Source organism: Cupressus sempervirens, chromosome 5 (assembly GCF_028749045.1).
Source record: "Cupressus sempervirens isolate cs-2001-9-10 chromosome 5, ASM2874904v1, whole genome shotgun sequence".
NCBI lineage: Eukaryota > Viridiplantae > Streptophyta > Pinopsida > Cupressales > Cupressaceae > Cupressus > Cupressus sempervirens.
The window spans coordinates 959,087,848-959,115,122 of record NC_143122.1 but is presented as its reverse complement, the minus strand read 5'-3'; the positions used below and the strand labels follow the sequence as shown (position 1 = coordinate 959,115,122).

The 27,275-nt window shown below is 36.6% G+C and overlaps 1 pseudogene; it reads left to right on the top strand.

Annotated features, from left to right (window-relative positions):
• Positions 1 to 468: 468 nt before the first annotated feature.
• LOC149559146 (wall-associated receptor kinase 3-like) lies at positions 469 to 27,275 on the top strand (annotated as a pseudogene).

The following is a 27,275-nucleotide window of genomic DNA, read 5'->3' as shown; positions in this document are numbered from 1 at the left end:
CCCATTATATTAATATAAGATATTTAAACTTACTTTTTGAATGTAAATAATCCAGTTTCTTATTTTCTAGTTTTATATTCTAAGTATTAATTTATCCTTAAACCTGAATATAAATATAAACAAGTTGTTAAACGCATGCATTATGTCCTGTCCAAAACCTTGGGAATGACGTAAGTTCCATGCACGCGAGGCGCTTAACACAATGTCGCAAGGCACTTGACACAATGTCAACTTTATATTTAACAAAATGTCAACATTATATTTTTCTAGATATATATGTTTGTGTTCAAATTATCTATTCGCTCATCAACGCCGACCAACAGTACCTTTGCACTTGAAAATTAAGAAAGAAAGATTAAAAAAAGCCTCGGCTACTTTGTGTTTTACATCAAAAATTCAAAACATGCCAGTTATTTATGATGCGCCTGGCCAAAACTGTTAGCTACTCAAAGCCAACAAAATTCTAATATGAAAGGAATGATTCGGTTTCTGGTAATTACTACCGCCCTCAGTATGTTCATTTTGGCCAGGGAAGGTAGTTTCTGCAGCATAAATTATCCACAGAAATGCGGGTACCTCAGTATAAATTACCCCTTCAACATCCAGGGGTCCAATTGTGGGCACTCCAACTTCACTCTCTTATGCAAAAACAACTCCACATTCGGAGAGGGGAGCATCCCATTTATCTCCACGCCTACAGGTTAATATCAGGTCTTAAGTCTGTCATACGATTCTCTCCGCATCAATGTTACTCATCTCAAAACCATCAGTTGCAACGCCTCTCAGAGTGCCCACCAAACCTTTTCACTTTCAAAGGATGGACGCTTCACAATTTCGGGGTCCAATGTTTTTGCCTCCGTTGGGTGTAACGCCAACGGATCCTTCTATCCTGGTGCAGTTCAATCAAGAGTTGGAGGAATGTGTGGGGCTTCCTGTTTGAAAATATACCACCCAGAGTACTGCAATGGGTTTGGTTGCTGCCAAATCACCTTGATAGAGAACTGGAGGAGTGTTGATATTTCTGTGCAGGCGACATCTGGAGAATATGTGTTCTCCACCATACTCGACCCCACGACCTTCACGACACGGGCTCCTCAAAATGGAAGACTTGGGGCTGGTACTTATGCTCTCAAGTTCGATTGGTGTATTAAAGCTGACACTTGTGGGTTCTTGTGACCGCCAGTCACCATCGCCCAAGCTTGGGACCCCTTTTCTCTTTTCAAATCATATGTCAGCCGTAGATTTCCAAAAATCACGGAGCGCAAGTCAACAGGACCCGAGGAATGGTCATAATGGATTAAAATCCTCCATTCTAGAAAAAGCCCGACCCCGAAAAGCGTGGAGCACAATTTTTAATAGTCATGGAATGTTTGAGAAGGATAAAATCCTTTGTTCCATCAAAAGCCCGCTCCCTAAAGTGTGGAAGCGCATAATTGGGAAAGCGGAGGATTGTTTCAAAAAGACAAAATCCTTCATTCCATCAAAATCTTGCTTTCCATGAAGCATTAAGCACAAGTCTGAAGGAGTCACGGAATATTTTGAAAAGGACTAAATCCTCTATTTAGCAAAAAACCCAATTTCCATAAATCACCGGCTGAGGAAAGTTTTTTGAAAAAATATGGCCTTGGAAAAAACCTCTCGGAGGCATGCATCTACTTGCCTTTGTGATGGTGCTTTCATGGCACTAATTCAACAACATTCTTCTATGTGTGTGATTGGTTTCTTCACTTGTGGAGAGTAATGGCGCAGATTATAAAAACAGAGAAGAAAGAAAGTGAGGCATTGAGTTTATATGGGAAGAAACATGAAGAAGAAAAGCTTGAGCAACAGCATCCATTGCCTATAAATCATGATGAATTTCACAGAGAACAAATGGAGAATCCTAAACACCCAAGTGAATCTGAAGGAGAGAAAAGAAATATAGATTGAATAAAAATCTTCTTTTGCATGAATATTGGAGAGAAATGAATCACAGCAGCAGGGTTGTGGTCTGTCTAGTCCAATTGGGAAGAAAAATGTAGAGGAAACAAATGAGCAGTAGATTCCTCATGCAAATACGCATGTGAATGGACAACTAGACACAGCTAATGCTATAGTTGTCGTGGAGCCCCATCTCAGTGATATGAAAAGAAAATCTTGATAAGGCAAAGCTTGGGAAATCGTGGAGCGCAGTTTTTGGATAATGAAGGAAATATTATGCAAAGGAAAAATCCTTCAACCCAAGAAAACCCCAACCTTGTAAAGCATGGAGAGTAGTTTTTGGATAATGAAGGAAATATTATGCAAAGGAAAAATCCTTCCTTCCGAGAAAACCTCGACCTTGTAAAGCATGGAGCACAAATTTTGGATAATGAAGGAAATATTATGCAAAGGAAAAATCCTTCGTTCCAAGAAAACCCCAACCTTGTAAAGCGTGGAGTGCAATTTTTGGATAATGAAAGAAATATTATGCAAAGGAAAAAGCCTCCATTCTGGAAAAAGCCCACTCCCCTAAATTGATTGGAGCACAAGAATTTGTTAAAAAATCATGAAAAGCGGGAATATTGGAAAATTTTTGAAACTTAAGGCAAAAGAATGAAATTCCTTATGAAGTAAAAAGCCAAGTTTAGAGAAAAGCAAAAAACCAATTTTCCTTCAAAAAAAGTTTTTTTTGGATTTACATTAAAAATTAAATATTGGTAAAACTAATATTTAATTTGATTTTTTTGGATAATAATCCAAAAAATAAAAGTGGAGAAAAAGTTGTAAATAAATTTGATTTTTTTTCATCTAAATATGGAAATTAATTAAATATTAATTTTTTAATTGATATTTAATTAATAAAAGTAAAAAAAAAATCAAAATGGGATAAGAAATACATAGTTTCATCTTGAAGGTAAGAGCATCAAAATGGCAACTTTTTTAATCAAACAACAAAAAATTGACAAGTGGCACAAAAGACAGAAACCTTGATGGCTAAGTAAAGCAACTACCTAATTTTAGTCTACAGCTTTAAAGACATCGTTTTTGAAGGATGATTTATATAATAAACCCTCTCATTCATTCAGGCTCACACAAAAATTCAAAGAAAAAAGTCGACAATAGGAGTGAGATTCAAGGAGTTCAAGGAAGTGGATTTTTGGGAAATTTTCTGAAATTGTTGAGGAACTTTTTGGGAATTCATGATAGAGGATTTTGAATCCTATCAGAAAGGAATTCTTTTTGCAGTGAGTCGTGAAAATTGTATATTTCTCGCAAAAGTATTGAAAAGTAAATCTTGAAGGAGTATGGAAATTTTGGCAAAAATCCAAAATTTTTGTCTTATGGACAAGTTGTATCTATTGTTTTTAATACTTTCCTTGCATAGTCTTATGTGCGTATATTTTTTATTTTGTATGAAACGAGAATGGCAGAGCCCAGGGGAACAGGAGAAATGCAAGGACAACTAATAAAGAATGAAAGGAGAGGATTCTATCCTTAATCCAAAATTATATCAAAGTGGGTATAAATCATAAATACAAGTCTTGGTGGCCTTGATTTGAAAGATTTTAATTGGAGAATGCTCGGATATAATGACTATCACCCGACACACCTAGCTACCAGAATTGCAAGAAGTGGAATTTTCGCTGCAGCTAGTTTCCCTCCTTCTTTTCAACATCCAGACTTGATTTTGGAATGTACCAAACACTACAATCCTAGAGATAAAACCATCAGGGATCCTAAATGAAATGTTCTGGTAGATTTTTCTTTGACATCCATTTCTAAAGTGTTTGGAATTCCTTCTCACCCAAGGATGGTCACAAAGACACAGGAGCAAGCATTGAGAATCTACACGTCTGGAATCAATTACTGTGAAGAAATAATCAACAAAAGACGGTTGAAAAAGAATAGATCACATCATTCCAAGATTCCTAAGGAAATAGTATGGTTTGACTTGCAGAGGGAATATAGTGACATGGTCATGATGTTAAGTTGCATATTTGGCATGTCTTATTCTTATAGGTTTGAATCTTGGATGTGGTATTTTGTTGAGTAGGTAATGGAGGAAGGCGATAGAATAGATTGGGATGGGATCATAAGTGATAATCTAAATGAACAATTGATGAATCTAGAGCATAGAAGGAAATTTTACATTAGCTCCTATGTCATCTACATGCTAGCATGGAGGACAAATTATGATGGACTACGATGCAAAGGACCGATTGGAAGTGGAACCCAACACCTCAAAGTCCATGAATGTTACCCACAATTGCATTTGTATTCAAAGGATGATTGCATGAGGGTTAATGATATATTTTCCATGCACATAGTAAGAACACTACAAAAGAAGCCACATACAAGAATGTCAATGGATGCAATGAAGTTGGTCGAGGAATATGGTGCCTGGTTCATTCAGTTTCCTACCTTTTCATTCATCCAAGTTCAAGGATTCTCCACAGAGCCATACAAAATTCCCAGGTATCCAATGGATAAGATGGTCTTTGTAGAGCTTACTCAACAACTTATAGCCTATGACAAGATTCAAAAAGGGAAGAAGAAGTTGGGATTGCAATTTCCAATTTCCATAGGAGAAAGGAAAATTGAGGTATGCCCATGTCTAAAAGCTATAGAGAAATCATCAAATCAGCTCCACTTCTTCTGCCTTCCACTTTATCCATGGAGGAATGATTTTGATCCTTACAACAAGATCTCATTAGTAGGAGGATTAAAGTATCAACACAAGGTTCACCTTGAAGACTTTTGGACAAATGCAACAGACAAGAACGAGATCAGAAAAAGGTTGCATTCAAGACTACCATTGAACATTATTAAAACATGCAACATACTCAAGGTTCCTAATCAAATAGAGGAGAACCCAAATGTGATGCAAAAGGGATTCAATCAAGAAATGATAGCTCAACCATATGATTGGAAGAAGAAAGAAATTATATATCTCAAAGCTCTTTCAAAACTAGTCTTAGATTTTATAAAGTGGTGGATCGAGCATAAGCTTGAAAAATTAGTTGCAATAGCTAATGGATTCACATATGGGTTGCTTAGCCACAGACCACTTAGGGATGAAAGATTAGGAAAAATATCTGAAGGGACTATTGAGGAAAGAGGAACTCCATCTGAAGATGTAGGAACCAAGAAAGAGAAAGAGGTACCTCAAGAAAAGCATCCTAGGATTGAGGAAGTCATTCAGGAACCTCAAAATAAGAAGCAAAAATATGGAGATGCTCCCTCTTCTCCTAGTCAAACTCCAAGTGTCCAAGAGATAGAAACTTTTGAAAGGTAGGATGTAGGGACAAGTATAAGGAGATTTGAGCAAGAAGAGAATTTGGATAGGCCAATTCATGATAGGTTTAATATAAATGCCTATGAAAAGTCCATGCAAGAAAGAGGGAGAGATCAAGATATTGCTACAGAAGAAAGTCTCTCTACGGTATTAGAGCGAGAAATGATTAATGATGGAGATGGTCCGCTAGAGGAAGAAACTCCAAGAGTAGCAATACATCTTCCAAGTACTGAGGCCATAGTTCTTGAGGTTATAATGGATAGTCCAAGTGGTGAAAAGGAGATTGACATTCGAGCAGTCCAAAGGAAAGAACAATTGGTAATTCCAAGGGACCAAAGTATACCCATTCCAGAATGGTTGAGGCAATGAATTCAATTGCGTCAACAAAGGGAGGTTGATCCAGGAATTGAATTACAAGAAATTTTGGACCAATCAAACCGATCAGAAGAACAAGGGAAAGCAAAAACATATACTAAATTCATTAGAGGAGAATTAGGATCCAGAATCTTGCAAATTGTGACTCCCACAGTTGACAAAGAAAAAAATCAGATTGCTCCAAAGGAATATCATGTTACGGAAGTAAATCTTGGTCGGGCCTCCCGAGAGCAAATATTGGAAGAATTTGATGACTCCACACAGGCTTTGAAGGATAGGCTAAAGAAAGTAGAAGAAGGCTATGAAAAGTAGAAAAGAGAAATTCGGGCCTTATGTCAGTACATCAATAAATTGCCTCATCTAGTAAGAGAGGAAGGTCCATCATTTGTTCCTCCAATAGGTCTTCCCACTAAAGTGCTAGGTGACATTGAAAGAATCAACCAGATTTCTCAGGGTGCAAAGATCTGGATCAAAGGAATTCAGGAGGTAGCCTTGAAACATGCAAAAGAACTAGTACAAGTGCACAATAGGGCATCGACTGCAATCTCTAGGATCCAGTGCATGGAGGAAACATGGGTGGATGAGCATATTTACCAAGAGAAGGTAATTTCCGACATTCAAAATCTGATGGATACCCCAAAGCAAGAATTGATTGATGGTCGAGTTAACAGCGAGGGGGATGCATATGATTTTCTTCGATGGTATAGTGTAGTGATCATAGCTAAGCAAATGTTTGAGAGCTTTACCATGGAATCAAGTTGATGGAAGAACATTGTTCATAACATCAAGCAAGGAATATCAAATGCAGTTGCATCCTTGTTATCACAGAGATTGGTGGAGAAGAAATGACATCTGATAATCTGAAAGTCAACTTAGAGGAATTATTTCAACTATATGTATATGGAAGAGATGATTTTGAGAACTTCTCCATCTTCTCAAATACAATGCACACTACCAAGGACTTACTACTAGATTGAGATGAAAGCTTGGGAAAAGTAGAAAGAGCAATTGCAGTTCTAGAATTCAAGCAAGAATCTGCACCAAGCATGAGTACAAAGGAGTTGGAAACAGTGTTAGATCAATTTTGATCCTTCAGGAAAAAAAATCAAGGATAGATGCATTAAATGCATAGTGGGTGTGCTTAGGGATCATTTATTACACCCCATTCCTTCCTAAATGAGCATGCATAGTGGGCATTTATTACCCACTACAGTAGTGGATTCCTTGTGGCATTAATTTAGATTCCTTTCCTTTGCCCTAACCTTAATTAGGGCTGATGTGGCACGACCTTGGCCATCAGTTATTGTGATCATCCGGGCCACCCATTGTAATCAAGGACCTATATAAAGGCCTCATTTCTCATTTGTAAAGGGAGATTTTTATGAGATTGTTGCTATGAGTTACTGAGATAATAAAGTTTCATTGGAGTTTGGTGAATACTTGATGTGTCTTAGTGCTTGCTTTTTCTCTTGAATTTCTTCAATTAGATTAAGTTTTGCCAATTGATGTGTGGTGATTGCAATGAAGAATATGATGGTGTATTGATGAATTCCTTGGTTCATACTTTTGACATTTTAGTGATTCTAACTCATTGTGCAAAGTTAGCCTAAACCCCTTTCATGCATATGCTTAACTTCTATCATTTGTATACATTGTTCTTTATGATGGCATATGCAGTGATATGAAAATATTTGGCATAACCCTTGAAGATTGCACCAGTTCACACTTAGTTGTAGTATAACTTGGCAAAGCAAAATTTGGTAAATTGAGGAATTTTTCTAGTAGAATACTATTTGTTATTATCACTACCCTTAGGATTAGAATAGAATTCCTGAATCCCATCTTATTTAATTTCTGCATATTTTGTGAAAATTCCAAAAAGCACTTCATTGCAAAACCTTAGGATAGCCCCCAAATCCAGTATGGCTTGAAATGAATCTAAATAAACATGTCAAGCCCCTTGTGATCATCACTAAATCACATCAACCACTGATCTTATCCACAGTCAAGACCTCACATTAAAGGAACCTTGAAGTCATTGTATGATTTTCTAGAAATCTTAGCATACACAAGACTTTATTCAAGAGAGGATAATATATTTCAGTATTTTGTTCTACTATTTGGTGAGTCATAAAATACACATCAACAGAAACTGGCGCTAGAAGGAGGGCTTGACTAAAATATTTTATAGCAGCTTCACATACTGGAGAACATTAATTCGTCCTCACTTGAGGTACATTGAAGATCCTTGAGATTCACCCCGGGAGCACACGAATTACAAGAGTCGAGTTTTGATCCAAATCCTAGGCGAGGAAATAAAGAAGCATCTACAAGCCAGAATTCACCAAGTGTAGCTGATCTCAAAAGGATATTCTGAACTCCACCACCTCAACATCAAGTACAAGGATCAATCCAAGGATGAGTTCCACTAGGAGCTACACAAATTCAATTGTTATTTGTGCAAATACCTATACAAGTTGTTTCACCTGCAACTATCCAACAACAAGTTCTAGCAATGGCATCCACAGAATGCATCACCCCTTGCAATGTTTGCCACATACAACAATATGCCAAAGAATCCTAAAAACTTTTGTTCTAAATTCTTTGTGAATGATGTGAACCGCACTGCTGATGAACACATTAAAATTTTTGAGGATGTCCTCCAGAATAGAAACGTGCAAGATGAGGATGTTGCATGTAGACTATTCCCTTATTCATTGAGTGAGGAAGCATTTTAATGGTATATCAATCTACCTTCAAATTCAATATAGACTTGGCAACAATTCAAGGATGCATTCCTCGGGAAGTTCAGATTGCCTATCACCCCTACAGAATTGTATAGGGAGTTTATCAAGATAAGGAGACAAGAACATGAATCAATTGGTGCTTTCAATAACCAATTTCAAAGGGCTTATTCAAGATTGTGTGATTCATATCACATAGGAGATGATGTAGCATGACCTATCTACTATGTAGCCCTAGAATATTTCACATCTATGTTTGTTCAAAAAACTCATCCAACTCCTACAAGTTTGATCCAAGCATATGTTGAGGCAGAGAAAGTTAGTTTACAATCATGGGTAACTACGAATGGAGTACCTAGCTATTTTGGAAATGCAAATGCATTGAATCAAGGAGCTTTGAATTATGCTCCTACTATCAATCCAATTCCTACCTCTCCGAGCCAGTTGGTGTTGTACCCTGGAGCACCTATGTCACAGGCAATGCCCGCACAACCATTTTATCTCCAAAACACAACAAATTCTACAAGGACCCAAGAGGAAAAGGATGAGATGAGAGATTTGATTGAACAAGGGAAAAATTTGTCCACTGAGGTCACTTACCTTAGAAATCAAAATAATTAGTTGCAAAATGCATAGAGGAATTATCAGTCATATCAAGGTAGCAACTGAGGTTATCAAGGGAATACCCCTCCACATCATGATAGTAATCAAGGATACAATCAAGGATTCAATGGAGGTAATCAAGGATATCATAATAATAACCAAGGTCATCAAAGAAGATCATGGAACACTAATCCAAATAATGGGGGTGTACCATCACCATTGGATAATCCTCCATCTGAGCATCGCCTAGCTGATAAAGTTTTCTTAGTAGAAACTACACTATCTGGATGGTGTAGATTACACGAGACTAGTCAACATTCTGAATTACAGTGTCATGAATTTCAAAGAGCAATAGATATTTTCAAGGGAGAAGTGAGGAACACTACCACATTTGAGAATTCTTCTCTTACGAGATATGAGATGTTACCCACACCAAGATATGACCAAGCATTGGTTTTTGACGATTTTAAGTTTCCTCCTTCTGATTCTCAGGATTACATGCCAATACAAGCTAATCAAAAATTCCCACCAGCTTCAGCAAATGGTCCTATAGAGATGCCATGTTATCAAGTCCTAATAGAAAATCAACCTCCACCAGTATCCCCAAATGAATCACTACATAAGGATGGATTTTTATTCCCTCCTCTATATAATAGTGTCATGGTGGAAGGGACAAGTGATGTGCAAGCCTTTCAACAAACATTGAGTAATACTCCAATAAAGACATATCAAAGGAATTATAGGAACCATGAGCCATTAACATCATCAGTTCCTCCAAATAACTTTTCAACTCCCGCACATCCAAATGCGAACAATAATCCTGAGCCTCTAAGACACTCCCCTGAATATCAACAAATGATGAGCTCTCAAGGAGAACAAAGGAAATGTGAAAATCCAACACAAACATAGAAAGGAAATCCTTGTAGAGAGGAATTGAAAAGATTCAGTTCTTATGTATTAGAGGAATTCAAGAAAATTAAAGTGAGTCTTCCACTATATGAATTGACAAAAATTTCAAAAATTAGAGATACATTATTGGAAAGCTTCAATGGCACCCCCACGAAGATTGTTTGTCAAAATGTATCACATCTGCCAAGAAAGGTATCCAATGTCCAATAATATAATTTTTCACAAAACACCAATGTTGTAGATGATGTACCACCATATGCATCTAAGCTTGATCAGAATCCTTTAAGTTTCATTGGAATGGTGCAAAACTCTTAGGATGATCAGAAGGTTACATCAAATGGACAAATATCTTCAAAAAATCCACCACTGGAAACGATAAGAGATAATTCTCCTATAGTGGAAAGTTCCATGAAAACACAAAATGGGAGAAATTCTATATATAACAATGAGACATTTGATTCAAAAGGGCAGAAGCTAGTGGTTTTTTATCAAGGGAACGAAGAACCTGCACCTTTCTTATTATCTATTAGAATTTTTTGGGAAAATGTTACATAATTGTTTAATTGACTCATGTGCATCAAGTAATGTAATGCCATTGGACATATGTAGAAAGTTGGGATTGATTCCACTTCAGACTGATAAGAAGGTTACACAATTGGATAAAATTGAAGTCCCAATCATGGGAGAGTTGAATAATATTCACATGCAATTAGCCTCTGATCCACATGTTCAAAGTTGTATTGACATATCTGTTGTGGATATTTCTGAAGGGTATAGCATGCTTCTTAGTAGAGATTGGGCAAGGAAATTGAATGGTTATATTGCAACGGACTTTTCACACATGTGGCTCAAACGAAAGGGAATTCCCAATCAGATAAGGATAGAGAGCACTCCAAGGCTCCAATGTTGATCACTGAGTATGGCGAACATAATGAGATCCTATTTATGGAAACCACTTTGGGATCATATATTCCCAAAAATAGAGAGGTTTTAATGTTGCAAGGTTACAATCAAGGGGGGTGTCCTGATGTGACTCCAACTTTCACTAAGGTACCTGTTATGGATGATTCAAAACCATCACTGAATGAAGGAATGTTTGAGAATTTTAGGAATTTTGTCCTAAAAAGCATTAAGTAGGAAGTTGAATTGGGAAAAGATGCTTCTAAATTCAAAATTTGTTTTTACCCAACTGGTGTAGAATACATAATGCCTTTCATTCTAAGATATCATGCACCATGTGCAAAGAAACAATTGCACAAGTATGCAAAATGGTTTCACAAGCACGGATAGCAAAAAATGTGGTCAAAGTGAACTCATCCTGTATGAAAATTTTAGAGCCCCAATGGGAAAGAATTCAAGAAGGTGAAATAGAAGAAGAAGAAAATAAAAAAGAATATGAGGATTCAAAGGTAAAATCACCCATGGAATATGAAAATGATCCGGTGTGGACCCTATCCTTTGACAAATCCAAATCAAAGAAAGGTAGCGGAGCTGGTGTCGAACTCATCAGCCCAACTAGAGAAACATATTTGGCAACACATAGGTTGCAATTCCCTTATACTAATAATGTGGCTGAGTATGAATCATTGGTCATTGGATTGCTCCTTGCTATCCAAAAGGGTGCCAAAATCCTACATGTAAATGGAGGTTCATACATAGTCATTAGGCAAGTATGCAAGAAATATACATGCCATGATAAAAGATTGGGTCATTATCACAATAGAGTTTGGGACCTAATCGAAAGCTTTGATGCTTTCAATATTAAAAGGATAAGTCGAACAAGCAATCCAGTAGAAAACTCTTTGGCTTAATCTGCAAGTTCATTAGAACCATTAGCCATGGATTGTGTGAAGAAATTCACAGTTGAGCTAACTTCAATACCATCAGTCCCTGACAACATCACAAATTTTCAAGTGTTTGAAGATGATAAGCATATTTTTGATTTTCTGACAAGTTTGAGGGTATTTGAAGCACAAGTCATAGATGCAGGATAACAACAACAAGCTCAATTTGAAATTTATGAGATTATGAATTTAAGGAAAAATACCATTCCAAAAGGAATGATTGAACTAGAGAGAATTTTTTATGTAGACAGACTAAGTTCCCTCAAGTACCAAAGTACTGAAGGAGGGGAATGTGAAAAGGTGAACTTGGGAACAAGAGAAAATGTCAAGAATCTATTTATTGGGAAGGTTTGTACTCCCACAAAAAAGGAAGAAATATTGAAGCTTATGAAGGAATTTCCTAATGTGACACTCAACGTGGGTCGCCAACCTTGTCCCTGTCAGGAAGGAGAATGGAGAGATAAGGTTGTGCGTGGATTTTAGAAATCTCAATAGAGCTTTAGAGAAGGATAATTATCCAGTGCCATCATTAGATGAAGTGATACAAGTTGTTAATAGTTCTCAAATGATGTCATTTTTAGATTTTTATTCTAGATATAACCAAGTGATGGCAGAAGATGAAGATAGACTAAAGATGACATTCACAACTAAGTGGGGTACATTTTCTTATAGAGGAATGCCTTTTGGTTTGATCAATGCAGGAGCCACTTTTCAAAGGGCCATGGATTATGCTTTCAGAGAATTGGTAAAGAAGTCCATCATCATTTACATGGATGATCTCACAGTATTCTCTTGACACAGGGAAGATCACATCGGTGATTTGAGGAGAATCTTCCAAAGATGTAGAAGATATGGGATTTCCTTGAATCCAAAGAAATGCATGTTTTCTGTCACTAAAGGGAAATTGTTAGGACATGTAATACCAGAATGAGGAATCTCAATTGATCATGAGCACATCAAGGCAATATCAAAGATAGGATTGCCAACTAGTTAGAAAATATTAAAGTTATTCTTTGGGAAAAGTAACTTTGTAAGGAAGTTCATAACTGGATTTGCAGAGATAGTAAGGACATTAAATGACATGTTAAAGAAAGGAGCAAGGATATATTGGACACCTATAGCAAGAAAGGCATTCAAAGAAATCAAGAAAGCAATCGTAGATGCTCCTATTTTGTTGAGTCCAGACTACACCAAGCCTTTTTATATATATTCTTTTTCCTCAGAACACACTTGTGCAACTATCCTTACCCATAAGGAAGATTATCAAGATGAACATCCTATAGCATTCATGAGTTCACCCTTGAAAGATGTAGAATTGAGATATTCGAATGTTGAAAAACAAACTTATGCTTTAGTGAAATAAATAAAGAAATTTCAACATTATATCTTAAGAAGCAAGGTTTATGCAATAGTTCCTGATGTAGTAGTAAAGACTTTGCTAATGCAGAATGAATTGGGAGAAAGAAGAAGAAAGTGGATGGCAATTATTCAAGAATATGACATGGAGATACAACTAATGAAGTTGGTACGAGGACAAGCTCTAGCTCAAACCCTGTCTACAACTGGTCCTGGGTTATTACAACAAGTATATGTGCTAGAAGAAGTATCCCCAGATGAATGGTATGATGATATTGTTCATTATTTGCTAAACCATAAGTCTCCATCACACTTGAATTCTGTTCAAAAGCATTCATTGAGAATAAAGAGTCAAAATTTTATGCTTCAAGGATATGTGCTATATAGAAAGAATCATGATGGGGTTTATTTGAGATGTGTTGGAAAGGAAGAGGCTGGACACATCATCGCGCATTTTCATAGTAAATATGGAACTAGTCATGGAAGTGGTTTGGTTATGGCTCATCAAATATCAAGAGCAGGGTATTATTGACCAACCTTGTTTAAAGACACTTATGAACATGTGAAGACTTGTCACACATGTCAGATAGCTACGACATGTGAAAGAAAACCTGCTATGCCATTACAACCTATTATTGAAGTAAAACCATTCACAAAATGGGGGTTGGATTTCATTGGTCCCATCAATCCACCATCATCAAGACACCACCAGTATATCCTGACTGCTACAGACTATTACACCAGATGGACTGAGGCTCAATTGCTAAAAAATTGCACAACAAAGGTTGTTATCAAATTTCTTGAAAAAAATATCATTACCAGGTTTGGATGTCCCCATGCATTTGTATGTGATAATGGGCCAACATTTATATCATTGAAGTTGTTAAGAGATGGTTTGACAAAATGGAAAAGGTTAAAGAATTTTGAATTTCAGATCTGGTACTTCGTTGGGATAATACACATGAAAAGAAAGGTGGACATGAAAAGTTTGATAATCTGTGGAAAGGTCCTTGTCAAATTTCTAAAATTTTGGGAGATAATGCATTCAAGCTTAAGACTCTAACAGGAAAGGAAGTCCAATTTCCCATCAATGGGCAATTCCTCAAGCATTATTTATGCCCTTAGGTATCCTTTGTGAACCCTAACTTGTACATAGTTGGTTTAGGTTTTCCTTTGTAGTGTGTTTTTGTTTTTCTTCCTCCCTTTTAGTTAGGTGGGGGTTTTGGTTTGTCTGCCCTTCTCCTAGTCAAGTTTTTTGGCTTTTCGTAGTTTAGGTTTCTTTCCCTTGTTTGTTTTGTTTTCTTTTTTCCTGAGTTGTTTTCCTTAGGTGGTTTGGTTTTCTCTCTTCTTTTGGTTTTGGCTTTGGTTTTGGCTTTTGTTAGGTGGCTTGTAACTATAGTGATTTGGTTACTTTATCTGAAGATTTCACCAAGTTTTGTTTATTTCATTTCTTGGATAATTGTTATGAAGAGCATTAGAATCTTGGCCATCTTTCATATATTTTTAGTGGGTTAGAAAACATACTTGACTTGGAAGGTTAATCATACATTGTGTCTTGACATGTAAACTTTGAGGTTGCCACATATTTCACACTCTTAACTATTGCTCTATGTCCATTTATGTATCATTGGGAAAGGTCATGACTTGTGAAAATTTTAAAATCTTGCTTCAGTGCCACTGTAACTCCTAAACCCATGGTAAGCTTCATTGCTTACAAGCCAAGAGAAAAGAAAGAATTGAAATACCAATTCAAAAGAAATATAAAAAAAGAAAGATGAAATAATAAGATTGGCTTTGGGGGTATGCGGAAATCTCCATAGGTGTTCAAAAGAATAATTCATCGGAAGTGGAGCAATCTCCATTGGTTTTATAACAACAACTCCATCAGGGCTATGGACACTTGATTGGCAGCGGGGCAATGTCCAGGATGCTTTTGAAGTCAAGAGGAACCAATAACTTGTCATGATCAATCCTAGGATTTCTGAATGGTCTTGTCGAGTTGGAATTAATACAATTGCACACACTTAGGTTGTTGCAGGGTAAATTTCTTTTTGATCCAATGTATGATTATTCTCCCCTTTTAAGCTTTTTTTCTCTCATTGGTGACATAATATTGAGAAACCAAAGATTCAGAATTTGGATTAAGTTTTATCTTTGAAATGTTTGTAACATTTCATCCGTGGAGTCGCCAGATGTTGTGACCACTAGTCACCATCGCCAAACTTTGGGACCCTCTTTTCTTTTCAAATCATATGCTAGCCGTAGATTCCCAAAAATCATGGAGCGCATGTCAACAGGACCCAAGGAATGGTCAGAATGGATATAAATCCTCCATTCTGGAAAAAGCCCAACCCCAAAAAGCGTGGAGCACAATTTTTAGATAGTCATGGAATGTTTGAGAAGGATAAAATCCTTCGTTCCATGAAAAACCCGCTCCCTATAGTGTGGAAGTACAAAATTGAGAAAGCGGAGGATTGTTTCAAAAAGACAGAATCCTTCATTCCATCAAAATCCCACATTCCATGAAGTGTTAAGCACAAGTCTGAAGGAGTCACGAAATATTTTGAAAAGGACTAAATCTTCCATTTAGCAAAAAGCCCACTTTCCATAAATCACCGGCTGAGGAAAGTTTTTTGAAAAAATATGGCCTTGGAAAAGACCTCTCGGAGGCATGCATCTGCTTGCCTTCGTGATGGTGCTTTCATGGTGCTAGTTCAACAACATTCTTCTCTGTGTGTGATTGGTTTCTTCACTTGTGGAGAGTAATGGTGCAAATTATAAAAATAGAGAAGAAAAAAAGTGAGGCGTTCAGTTTATATGGGAACAAATATGAAGAAGAAAAGCTTGAGCAGCAGCATCCATTGCGTATAAATCATGATGAATTTCACAATGAACAAATGGAGAATCCCAAACACCCAAGTGAATCTCAAGGAGAGAAATGAAATATAGATTGAATAGAAATCTTCTTTTGTGTGAATATTGGAGAGAAATGAATCAGAGTAGGAGGGTTGTGGTCTGTCTAGTCCAATTGGGAAGAAGAATGTAGAGGAAACAAATGAGTGGCAAGATTCCTCGTGTAAATATGCATGTGAATGGACAACTAGACGCAATTAAAGCTATAGTTGTGGTGGAGCCCCATCTCAGTGATATGAAAAGAAAATCCTAAGAAGGCAGAGCTCGGGAAATTGTGGAGCGCAGTTTTTGGATAATGAAGGAAATATTATGCAAAGGAAAAATCCTTTGTTCCAAGAAAACCCCAACCTTGTAAAGCATAGAGCGCAAATTTTAGATAATGAAGGAAATATTATGCAAAGGAAAATCTTTCGTTCTGAGAAAACCTTGACCTTGTAAAGACTGGAGCACAATTTTTGGATAATGAAAAGGAAAAATCCTTCGTTCTGAGAAAACCTCAACCTTGTAAAGCATGGAGCACAATTTTTGTATAGTGAAAGAAATATTATGCAAAGGAAAAATCCTCCATTCTGGAAAAGGCCCACTCCCGTAAATTGATTGAAGCACAAGAATTTGTTAAAAAATCGTGAAAAGCCAAAATATTGGAAAATTTAGAGAAAAATCCGACACTTAAGGCAAAAGAATGAAATTCCTTATGAAGTAAAAAGCCAAGTTTAGAGAAAAGCAAAAAAACAATTTTCCTTCAAAAAAAAGTTTTTTTTTGGATTTACATTAAAAATTAAATATTGGTAAAACTAATATTTAATTTGATTTTTTTGAATAATAATACAAAAAATAAAAGTGGAGAAAAAGTTGTAAATAAATTTGATTTTTTCATCTAAATATGGAAATTAATTAAATATGGATTTTTTAATTGATATTTAATTAATAAAAGTAAAAAAAAATCAAAATGGGATAATAAATACTTAGCTTCATCTTGAAGCTAAGAGCATCAAAATAGCAACTTTTTGAATCAAACAACAAAAAAGCCACAAGTGGCACAAAAGATGGAAACCTTGATGGCTAAGTAAAGCAACTGCCTAATTTTAGTCTACAGCTTTAAAGGCATCTTTTTTGAAGGATGATTTATATAATAAACCCTCTCGTTCATTCAGGCTCACATAGAAATTTGAAGAGCAAGTCGAGAATAGGAGTGAGATTCAAGGAGTTCAAGGAAGCAGATTTTTGGGAAATTTTCTAAAATTGTTGAGGAACTTTTTGGGAATTCACGACAGAGGATTTTGAATCCTATCAGAAAGGAATTCTTTTTGCAGTGAGTTGTGAAAATTGCATATTTCTTGCGAAAGTATTGAAAAGTAAATCTTGAAGGAGTATGGAAATTTTGGCAAAAATCCAAAATCTTTGTCTTATGGACAAGTTGTATCTATTTTTTTTTATACTTTCCTTGCATAGTCTTATGTGTGTATATTTTCTATTTTGTAGGAAAGGAGAATGGCAGAACCCAAGGGAATAGGAGAAACACGAGGACAACTAATGAAGAATGAAAGGAGAGGATTCTATCCTGAATCCAAAATTGTATCAAAGTGGGCAAAAATCGGAGATACCAGTCTTGGCGACCTTGATTTGAAAGATTTTAACCAGAGAATGCTCAGATATAGTGACTATCACCCAACGCACCTAGCCACTAGAATTGTGATAAATGGAATTTTTGTTGCAGCTAGTTTCCCTCCTTTTCAACATCCAAAGTTGATAGTGGAATGTACCAAACACTATGGTCCTAGAGATAGAACCATCAAGGATTCTGAACGAAATGTTTTGGCAAATTTTTCTTCGGCATACATTTCTGAAGTGTTTGGAATTCCTTCTCACCCACAAAGACATAGGAGCAAGCACTGAGAATCTACACATCTAGAATCAATTTTTGTGTAGAATTAATCAAAAAAAGATGGTTGAAAAAGAATAGATCACATCATTCCAAGATTCTTAAGGAAATAGTATGGCTTGACTTGCAGAGGGAATATAGTGACATGGTCATGATGTTGAGTTACATATTTGGCATGCCTTATCCATATAGGTTTGAATCTTAGATGTGGTATTTTGTTGAGCAGGTAATGGAGGAAGGCGACAGAATAGATTGGGTTGGGATCATAAGTGATAATCTAAATGAACAATTGATGAATCTAGAGCATACAAGAAAACTTTACATGAGCTCCTATGTCATCTACATGCTAGCACGAAATACAAATTATGATGGACTATGATGCAAAGGACCAATTAGAAGCAGAGCCCAACACCTCAAAGTCCATGAATGTTACCCACAGTTGCATTTGTATTCAAAGGATGATTACATGAGGGTTAATGATATATTTTCCATGCACATAGTAAGAACACTACAAAAGAGGCCACATACAAGAATGTCAATGGGTGCAATGAAGTTGGTCGAGGAATATGGTGCCTTGTTCATTCACTTTCCTACGTTTTCATACATCCGAGTTCAAGGGTTTTCCACGAAGCCATACAAACTTCCCAGGTATCCAACAAATAAGATGGTCTTTCTAGAGCTTATTTGACAACTTACAGCCTATGAAAAGATTCAGGAAGGGAAGAAGAAGTTGGGATTGCAGTTTCCAATTTCCATAGGAGAAGGGAAAACTAAGATATGCCCATGTCTAAAAGCTACAGAGAAATAATCAGATGAGCTCCACTTCTTCTGCCTTCTTCTTTATCTACAGAGGAATGATTTTGATCCTTACAACAAGATATCATCAGTAGGAGGATCAAAGTATCAACACAAGGTTCACCTTGAAGACTTTTGGGCAAATGCAATAGACGAGAACAAGATTAGAAAAAGGTTGCATTCAAGACTACCATTGAACATTATTAGAACATGCAACATATTCAAGGTTCCTGATCAAATGGAGGAGGACCCAAATGTGATGCTAAAGGGATTCAATCCAGAAATGATAGCTCAACCATATGATTGGAAGAAGAAAGAAATTATGGATCTCGAAGCTCTTTCAAATCTAGTCTTAGATTTTACAAACTGGTGGATCGAGTGTAAGCTTGAAAAATTAGTTGTAGTAGGTACTGGATTCACATATAGGTTGCTTGGCCATAGACCACTTAGGGATGAAAGATCAAGACAAATATCTGAAGGGACTGTTGAGGAAAGAGGAACTCCATCTATAGATGTAGGAACCAAGAAAGGAAAAGAGTTACCTCTAGAAAAGCATCCTAGGATTGCGAAAGTCATCCAGGAACCTGAAAATAAGAAGCAAAAACATGGAGATGCTCCCTCTTCTCCTAGTCAAAATTCAAGTGTTCAAAAGATAGAAACTTTTGAAAGGCAGGATGTAGGGACAAGTATAAGGAGATTTGAGCAAGAAGAGAATTTGGATAGGCCAACTCATGATAGGTTGAGTATAAATGCCTATGAAAAGTCCATGCAAGAAAGAGGGAGAGATCAAGATATTAATACAGAAGAAATTCTTGCTACAATCTTAGAGCAAGAAATGATTAATAATGGAGATGGTCCACTAGAGGAAGAAACTCCAAGAGTAGCAATATATCTTCCAAGTATTGAGGCCATAGCTCTTGAGGTTACAATGGATAGTCCAGTAGGTGAAGAGGAGATTGATGTTTGAGCAGTCCAAAGGAAAGAACAATTGGTAATTCTAGGGGACCAAAGTATACCCATTCCAGAATGGTTGAGGCAACAAATTCAATTGCGTCAACAAAGGGAGGTTGATCGAGCAATTGAATTACAGGAAATTTTGGACCAATCAAACCGATCAGAAGAACAAGGGAAAGAAAAAAGATATATTAAATTCATCAAAGGAGAATCAAGATCCAAATTCTTGCAGATTGTGACTCCCACAATTGACAAAGAAGAAAATCAGATTGCTCCAGAGGAATATCATGTTACGGAAGTAAATCTTGGTCTAGCCTCTCGAGAGAAAATATTGGAATAATTTGATGACTCCACATAGGCTTTGAAGGATAGGATAAAGAAATTAGAATAAGGGTATGAAAAGCAGAAAAGAGAAATTCGGGCCTTATGTCAGTACATCAATAACTTGCCTCATCTAGTACAAGAAGAAGGTCCATCATTTGTTCCTCCAATAGGTGTTTCAAGTGAAGTGGTAGGTGACATTGACAGAATCAAGTGGATTGCTCAAGGTCCAAAGATTTGGATCGAAGGAATTCAGGAGGTAGCCTTCAAACATGCAGAAGAATTAGTGCAAGTGCACAATAGGGCATCGGCTGCAATCTCTAGGATCTGGTGCATAGAGGAATCATGGGTGGATGAGCATATTTACCAAGAGGAGGTAATTGCCGACATTCAAAATTTGATGGATACCCCAAAGCAAGAATTGATTGATGGTTGAGTTATCAGCAAGGGGGATGTCTATGATTTTGTTCCATGGTGCAGTGCAGTGATCATAGCTATGGAAATGTTTGAGAGCTTTAGCAGGGAATCCAGTCGATGAAGATTGCTAATAACATCAAGCAAGGAATATCAAATGCAGTTGCATCCTTGTTATCACAGAGATTGGCGGAAGAAGAAATGACAACTAATAATCTAAATTTCAAGTTAGAGGAATTCTTTCAACTATATGTATATGGAAGAGATGATTTTGAGAACTTCTCCATCTTCTCAAATACAATGCACACTACCAAGGACTTACTACTAGATTGGGATGAAAGCTTGGGAAAAGCAGAAAGAGCAATTGCAGTTCTAGAATTCAAGCAAGAATCTGCACCAAGCATTAGTAGAGAGGAGTTGGAAACAATGTTAGATTGATTTCAATCCTTCAGGCAAAAAAATCAAGGATAGATGCATTAAATGCATAGTGGTTGTGCTTAGGGATTATTTATTACACCCCATTCCTTCCTAAACAAGCATGCATAGTGGGCATTTATTACCCACTATAGTAGTGGATTCCTTGTGGCATTAATGTAGATTCCTTTCCTTTGCCCTAACCCTAATTAGGGCTGATGTGGCACAATCTTTGCCATTGGTTATTGTGATCATCCGGGCCACCCGTTGTAATCGAGGACCTATATAAAGGCCTCATTTCTCATTTGTAAAGGAAGATTTTAATGAGATTGTTGCTATGAGTTATTGAGATAATAAAGTTTTCATTGAAGTTTGGTGAATACTTGATGTATTTTAGTGCTTGCTTGTTCTCTTAAATTTCTTCAATTAGATTAAGTTTAGCCAGTTAATGTGTGGTGATTGCAATGAAGAATATGATGGTGTATTGATGAATTCCTTTGGTTCAAACTTTTGACGTTTTAGTGATTCTAACTCATTGTGCAAAATTAGCCTGAACCCTTTTCATGCATATGCTTAACTTCTATCATTCGTATACATTGTTCTTTATGATGGTGTATGCGGTGATATGAAAAGCTTTGGCATAACCTTTGAAGATTGCACCAGTTCATGCTTAGTTGTAGTATAACTTGGTGAAGCAGAATTCGGTAAATTGAGAAATTTGTCCACTAGAATACTATTTGTTGTTATCACTACCCTTAGAATTAGAATAGAATTCCTGAACCCCATCTTATTTAATTTCTGCATATTTTGTGAAAATTCCAAAAAGCACTTCATTGCAAAACCTTAAGATAGCTCCCACATCTAGTATGGCTTGAAATGAATCTAAATAAACACATAAGGCCGCTCGTGATCATCAACAAAACACATCAACCACTGATCTTATCCACAGTCAAGACCTAGCATTAAAGGAACCTTGAAGTCATTGTATGATCTTCGAGCAATCTTAGCATACACAAGACTTTAGTCAAGAGAGGATAAGATATTTTGATATTTTGTTCTACTATTTGGTGAGTCATAAAACACATATCAACATGGGTATACCTCTGCAAAAGAAATGGGTAATCTCACATGCTCCAGAAATGCTCATTGCCTTGAGGTTTCCGGCATGCCCGGTTACAAGGTTTGCAAATGCGATGAGGGGTATAATGATGATGGTTACCAGGAAGGAGTCCACTGCACTAGTATGGTTCTAAACACTAGCTTTTTTGTTTTGTTTTGAGGGTTTTTTTCTTCATTCATTTGATTATAATTAGGACCTGTTATATATTACTTTGGTTTGCCACTAGGGGAAACTTGAAACTAGTTTGTTTCCGTCCACCCAGAGAAGCTAACCTAGATTGTGGCACTAGGGAAAACTGAGACTTGAAAGTAGTTTTACTGAGAGACAAATTTCAGGAGGGATATCCGAAGAAAATTGATGCCCATTCTGAAGTAGCTCCTATTGGTTTAGAATGAGTCGAAGTACGGCCCCGGTCAGTTGGGATACCCTGCCTCCTGAGAAATCGTGTATACTATTTTGAAGGAGGCAAAATTAAAATTGGGATATTCGTATTATAAGCAACATGGGTTTAAAACCTAATTAATACGCAACCCCTCTGTTTACTTTTCTTGCTGCTTTAATGGATTTGAAATTCTAAATAATTTCATTTGTTGCAGCTCACAAGCAGAACTAATTTATTCATTTCTGAAAACTAAGAACTCTTTAAATGGTAAGAGAAATTGCGCTTTGAAATGGGTAAACTATTGAATTTACTATACTTTGTGCAACTTAATTCGAACCAACAAAACTTGTAGAATAGAGTGACCTAATAGAAGCTCCTAAATTCTTATTTAGATATCTAAATAGTATGTGACATAAATGTGGGTATTTTATCAAATCGAATAAAAGGTGAATCGCCAGGTGCAGTCTTTTGATTTTCTTCCAAAGCTATTAAAATCAATGGGTTAATTATTTCCTAGTTTTCATTTAAACTCTAACTAATTCATATCTGAAACTGAAACCACCTAAAATGGTAAGAGAAATTGTGCTTCTGAATGGTTAAAATATTGAATCCAGCATACAATATGCTTAATTCAAACCGACAAGCCTTCCCGTGTAGAGCTCCTAAATTCTTGTTGGAGGACCCAAAAAAAATGTGACTGAAAATGGGGGATTCTATCAAATCGAATAAAAGACGAATAGCCAAGTTTAGACTTTTAATTTTATTTCAGAGCTATCAAAATCAATGGTTATGGAATAGTTTTTCTGAAGGAGGTGGATAGAGTGGATCAAAGACAAACATGAATGCAATGATAAAGATTCAAATCAATAAGCATAACACAAAGACATCAAGTTGTGCTACATCACTTCATACTCATTAACATATCTGAAATCTATTACACATCCATAGAATGCTACAGCATTCCATCCACTCATGACCCACCATCAGAAACCCAAAATGGGCTCTACTGATCCACCATGATCAGATAAACATCTGATACTCAAATTTTTACATAATACCTCTATTTATAGAGATCTGAGAATACTCTAGAATACACATAGAACATTTCACACATGTTATATTATATTATAATATTTCATGTATTAAAAACATGGGCGGCTTCTATACTATAGCTGGGACAGCTGTTTAATGTGGACGGCTTCATTGTTGATATTTACTCTTGACGGTGGATGGACGACTGAGTTGTGGGCTGGATGGTGGGCTGGCTATCTGCTATTAATGGCAGAAATTAATACCGCCAACTACCGCCAACACTCCCCCTTAATTTTTGTCATTAATGCTACTGCATTTATATTGTTTTTCCTCATTATAATTACTTCGAGTTTTATGGCTTACCCCTAACCAATGCAATTTTGAAGTGGTTTCAAGCTCACCACGAACTTCTCAAACATTACACAAATGGTTTCAAGATCACCATAAAATTTGCACTCCAATGGTTTACAAACCAAGCATTCATTGGTTCTACTGACCATGAATCATCACTACGGAGAAATTATCATCACTTTGGCTTTTCTCCTTCTTGACCTACATCAAACTGATTATTGAGTCCATCTAAAGAGAAATCCATCTACTGAGATACATGGGTGCCCAACCGTTGTACTTGCCAGTTCTATTGGAATCCTTTTCAGATACATGGTTCATCAATACATTCAGTCAAACTCTAAGATGTTGGGTACAACTGATAATGCACCCCTTACAATAGATTATTAACAAGCAATTCTCATTCAATCTTCATCACTTGATTGGGGGATATCAATTCAGCAATCTACTATTACATGATCATATTTGATATGACAAAGCCTTAAACATTTTCTCATCCAGATTCCAACACTTAAACTCCAAATCAGCACACACAGAGACCTTTGCACTATGACAACGAGCTTTAGCACACCATCTCACCTTATATTCAACATGTTACACCTAAGATAACCAACTTAACTTTAACAACTAATCTATAACATCAAACAGACATACTTAAAACACAAAGACATAATAAACATTTCTATGATCAATATCTTCCATGCCACGTGTATGCATTCTTTGGCACTCCTGCTTGCATAAAGATGCTCCACATGCTTTGAATCTATGAATGATAGTGTCACACAACACGAACTCAATCAAACTTCAATTTTGACTTCCTTCTTTCCATGGCTTTGCTGTTTGTCATAGCAGTCTCTTGATTTGTTCTTCTGTTTATTCTTACAGAAGATAACTTCAAATGCCATTGCCTGTTGGGCTACATTGCCACAACACTCTTCATCGATTTTAAACTTCTCAAGCTCTCCACGATCTCTAGGATCATATTCCATTAGCTCTGATACCACTTGAAGGAGGTGGATAGAGTGGATCAAAGACAAACATGAATGCAATGATAAACATTCAAATCAATAAGCAAAACACAAAGACATCAAGTTGTGCTACATCACTTCATACTCATTAACATATCTGAAATCTATTACACATCCATAGAATGCTACAGCATTCCATCCACTCATGATCCACCATCAGAAACCCAAAATGGGATCTACTGATCCACCATGATCAGATAAACATCTGATACTCAAATCTTTACATAATACCTCTATTTATAGAGATCTGAGAATACTCTAGAATACACATAGAACATTTTACACATGTTATATTATATTATAATATTTCATGTATTAAAAACATGGGCAGCTTCTATACTGTAGCTGGGACGGTTGTAAATGTGGACAGCTTCATTGTTGATATTTACTCTTGACGGTGGATGGACGGCTGAGTTGTGGGCTGGACGATGGGCTGGCTATCTGCTATTAATGGCAGAAATTAATACCGCCAACTACCGCCAACATTTCCGGTAGTTTTTATTCAAAAAAATCAATCAATCTTTGGAAATGAGACCTAAAATGGTATGAGGAATTATGATTCTGAATGAGAAAATATTGAATCCAATATGTTTGGTTCAGCTTATGTCCAACCGAGAAGACTTCTGGGTAGTGCTTATTTCAGAGCTATCAAAATCTTTGGTTAGAAGACAAATGCTTATCAGGGCATCTGAATAGAATGTGACTAGCCAATCAAATAAAAGCTGAATCACAAGGTTAGGGCTTTTGATATTATTTCGAAGCTTTTAAACTCAATGGTGATGGATGTGTTCTTTCTTAATTTTTATTAACAAATGATTCATTCATGTCTTAAATTGAAACCGAAAATTGTAAGAGAAATTGTGCTTCCTAATGGATAAAATATTGAATTCAATATGCTTGGTGCAGCTTCATTCTAGCAGACAATACTTCTGCTTCTGGAATAGAGCCAATAGACGAATGCTTCTAAAATTTTAATTGGGTACCAGAACAGAAACTGATTAGAAATGGGAAGATTTTATCAAATCAAATAAAAGATTGAATCACCATGTTCAGATTTCTGATTTGATTACAAATTTATTAAAATCAATGGCCGTGGCTTTATTCTTTCTCAGTTTTCACTAAAAATAAGGGGATTTTATGAGTCGCCGGGTTTATGCTTTTGATTTTATTTCAAAGTTATTACAATCAATGGGTGTGGGTTATTTCTTTCTTAGTTTTTATTTACAAATTATAGTCTCATGTTTGAAATGGAATCTCGCAGACATAAATGAATGTGACATTTCGCAAAAGAGTGAATGCATTCCACCGCCGGTGGGAGGCTGTGTAAACATGAATGATTCTTACAGTTGTGCTTGCTTAAAGGGAAAAGGAGATGGTAAGACCAGTTGCACTGACGGCAGCATACTCGCTCCCCTGCTTATAGGTATTTTCGCAAAAGCTAGAAATTTTCATGTAGCTATCATTATTAATCTCTAAAACTTGGCTCATGAATATTGTGTAAAGCAGGAATATTTACATCCTTGGTAGGAGGACCACTGGTCGCAGGAGCCACGTTTTGGGTAGTGAAGAAAAGGAAAGATGTGCTCTTGAGAATAAAGTACTTTCTGCAAAACAAAGGGCCTCTTCTGCAGGAATACATCTCCTCAGATAGAGGGCGAAGGAAAGCAACTATTTTCTCAGAAGCGGAGCTTGTAAAGGCAACCGACAATTTCTCTGAACATCTCAAGGTGGGAGTTGGAGGTTTTGGGAACGTTTACCAGGGTTAGTGGCCATTAAAAAATGCAAAGAAGTTGACGAGGAACAAATCGATCAATTTATCAATGAAGTCATTATTCTGAGTCAGATCAATCACAGACACATTATAAAACTCTTGGGCTGCTGTTTGGAAACTCGGATTCCATTACTGGTCTACGAATATGTCTCCAATGGAACACTTTTTGATCATCTCCATGGAAAGGATGGGACCAAATTGTTGACATGGGATAAGAGATTAGAGATAGCAATAGAGAGTGCAGAAGCAGTGGCTTATCTACATTCTTCTGTTTCTGTTCCAATTGTGCATAGAGACATTAAGTCTGCAAACATTTTACTAGACTCTACATGTTCTGTGAAACTATCAGACTTTGGATTGTCCCGTCTAGTGCCAACAGGAAATACCCATCTGACAACCGGTGTGAAGGGGACATTGGGTTATGTGGATCCACACTACTACAAGACTGTTCAGCTCACAAACAAAACGGACGTCTACAGCTTTGGTGTTGTCATGGTGGAGATCTTAACCGGGATGAGGGCCATGTCTGTAGAAAGAGCAAAAGAGGAAAGTATCTTGGCAGACTTATTCCTTTCCAGGAAAGCCCAGGGTCTTATTGCTGAATTATTTGACGCTCAGCTGGAGAAGGATCAGATGGAGTCCATGACAAATGTGGCCAATCTAGCAGAAGCTTGCCTGAACGAGGATGTGAGCAAGCGGCCCTCCATGAAGGAGATTCTTCAAGAGCTTGCGTTGATTAGAAGCTTGAATACGACAGGAGTAAGAAGAGCACATTCTGGGGTAAACATACAAGACTTTAAGGTTGTGAATTAA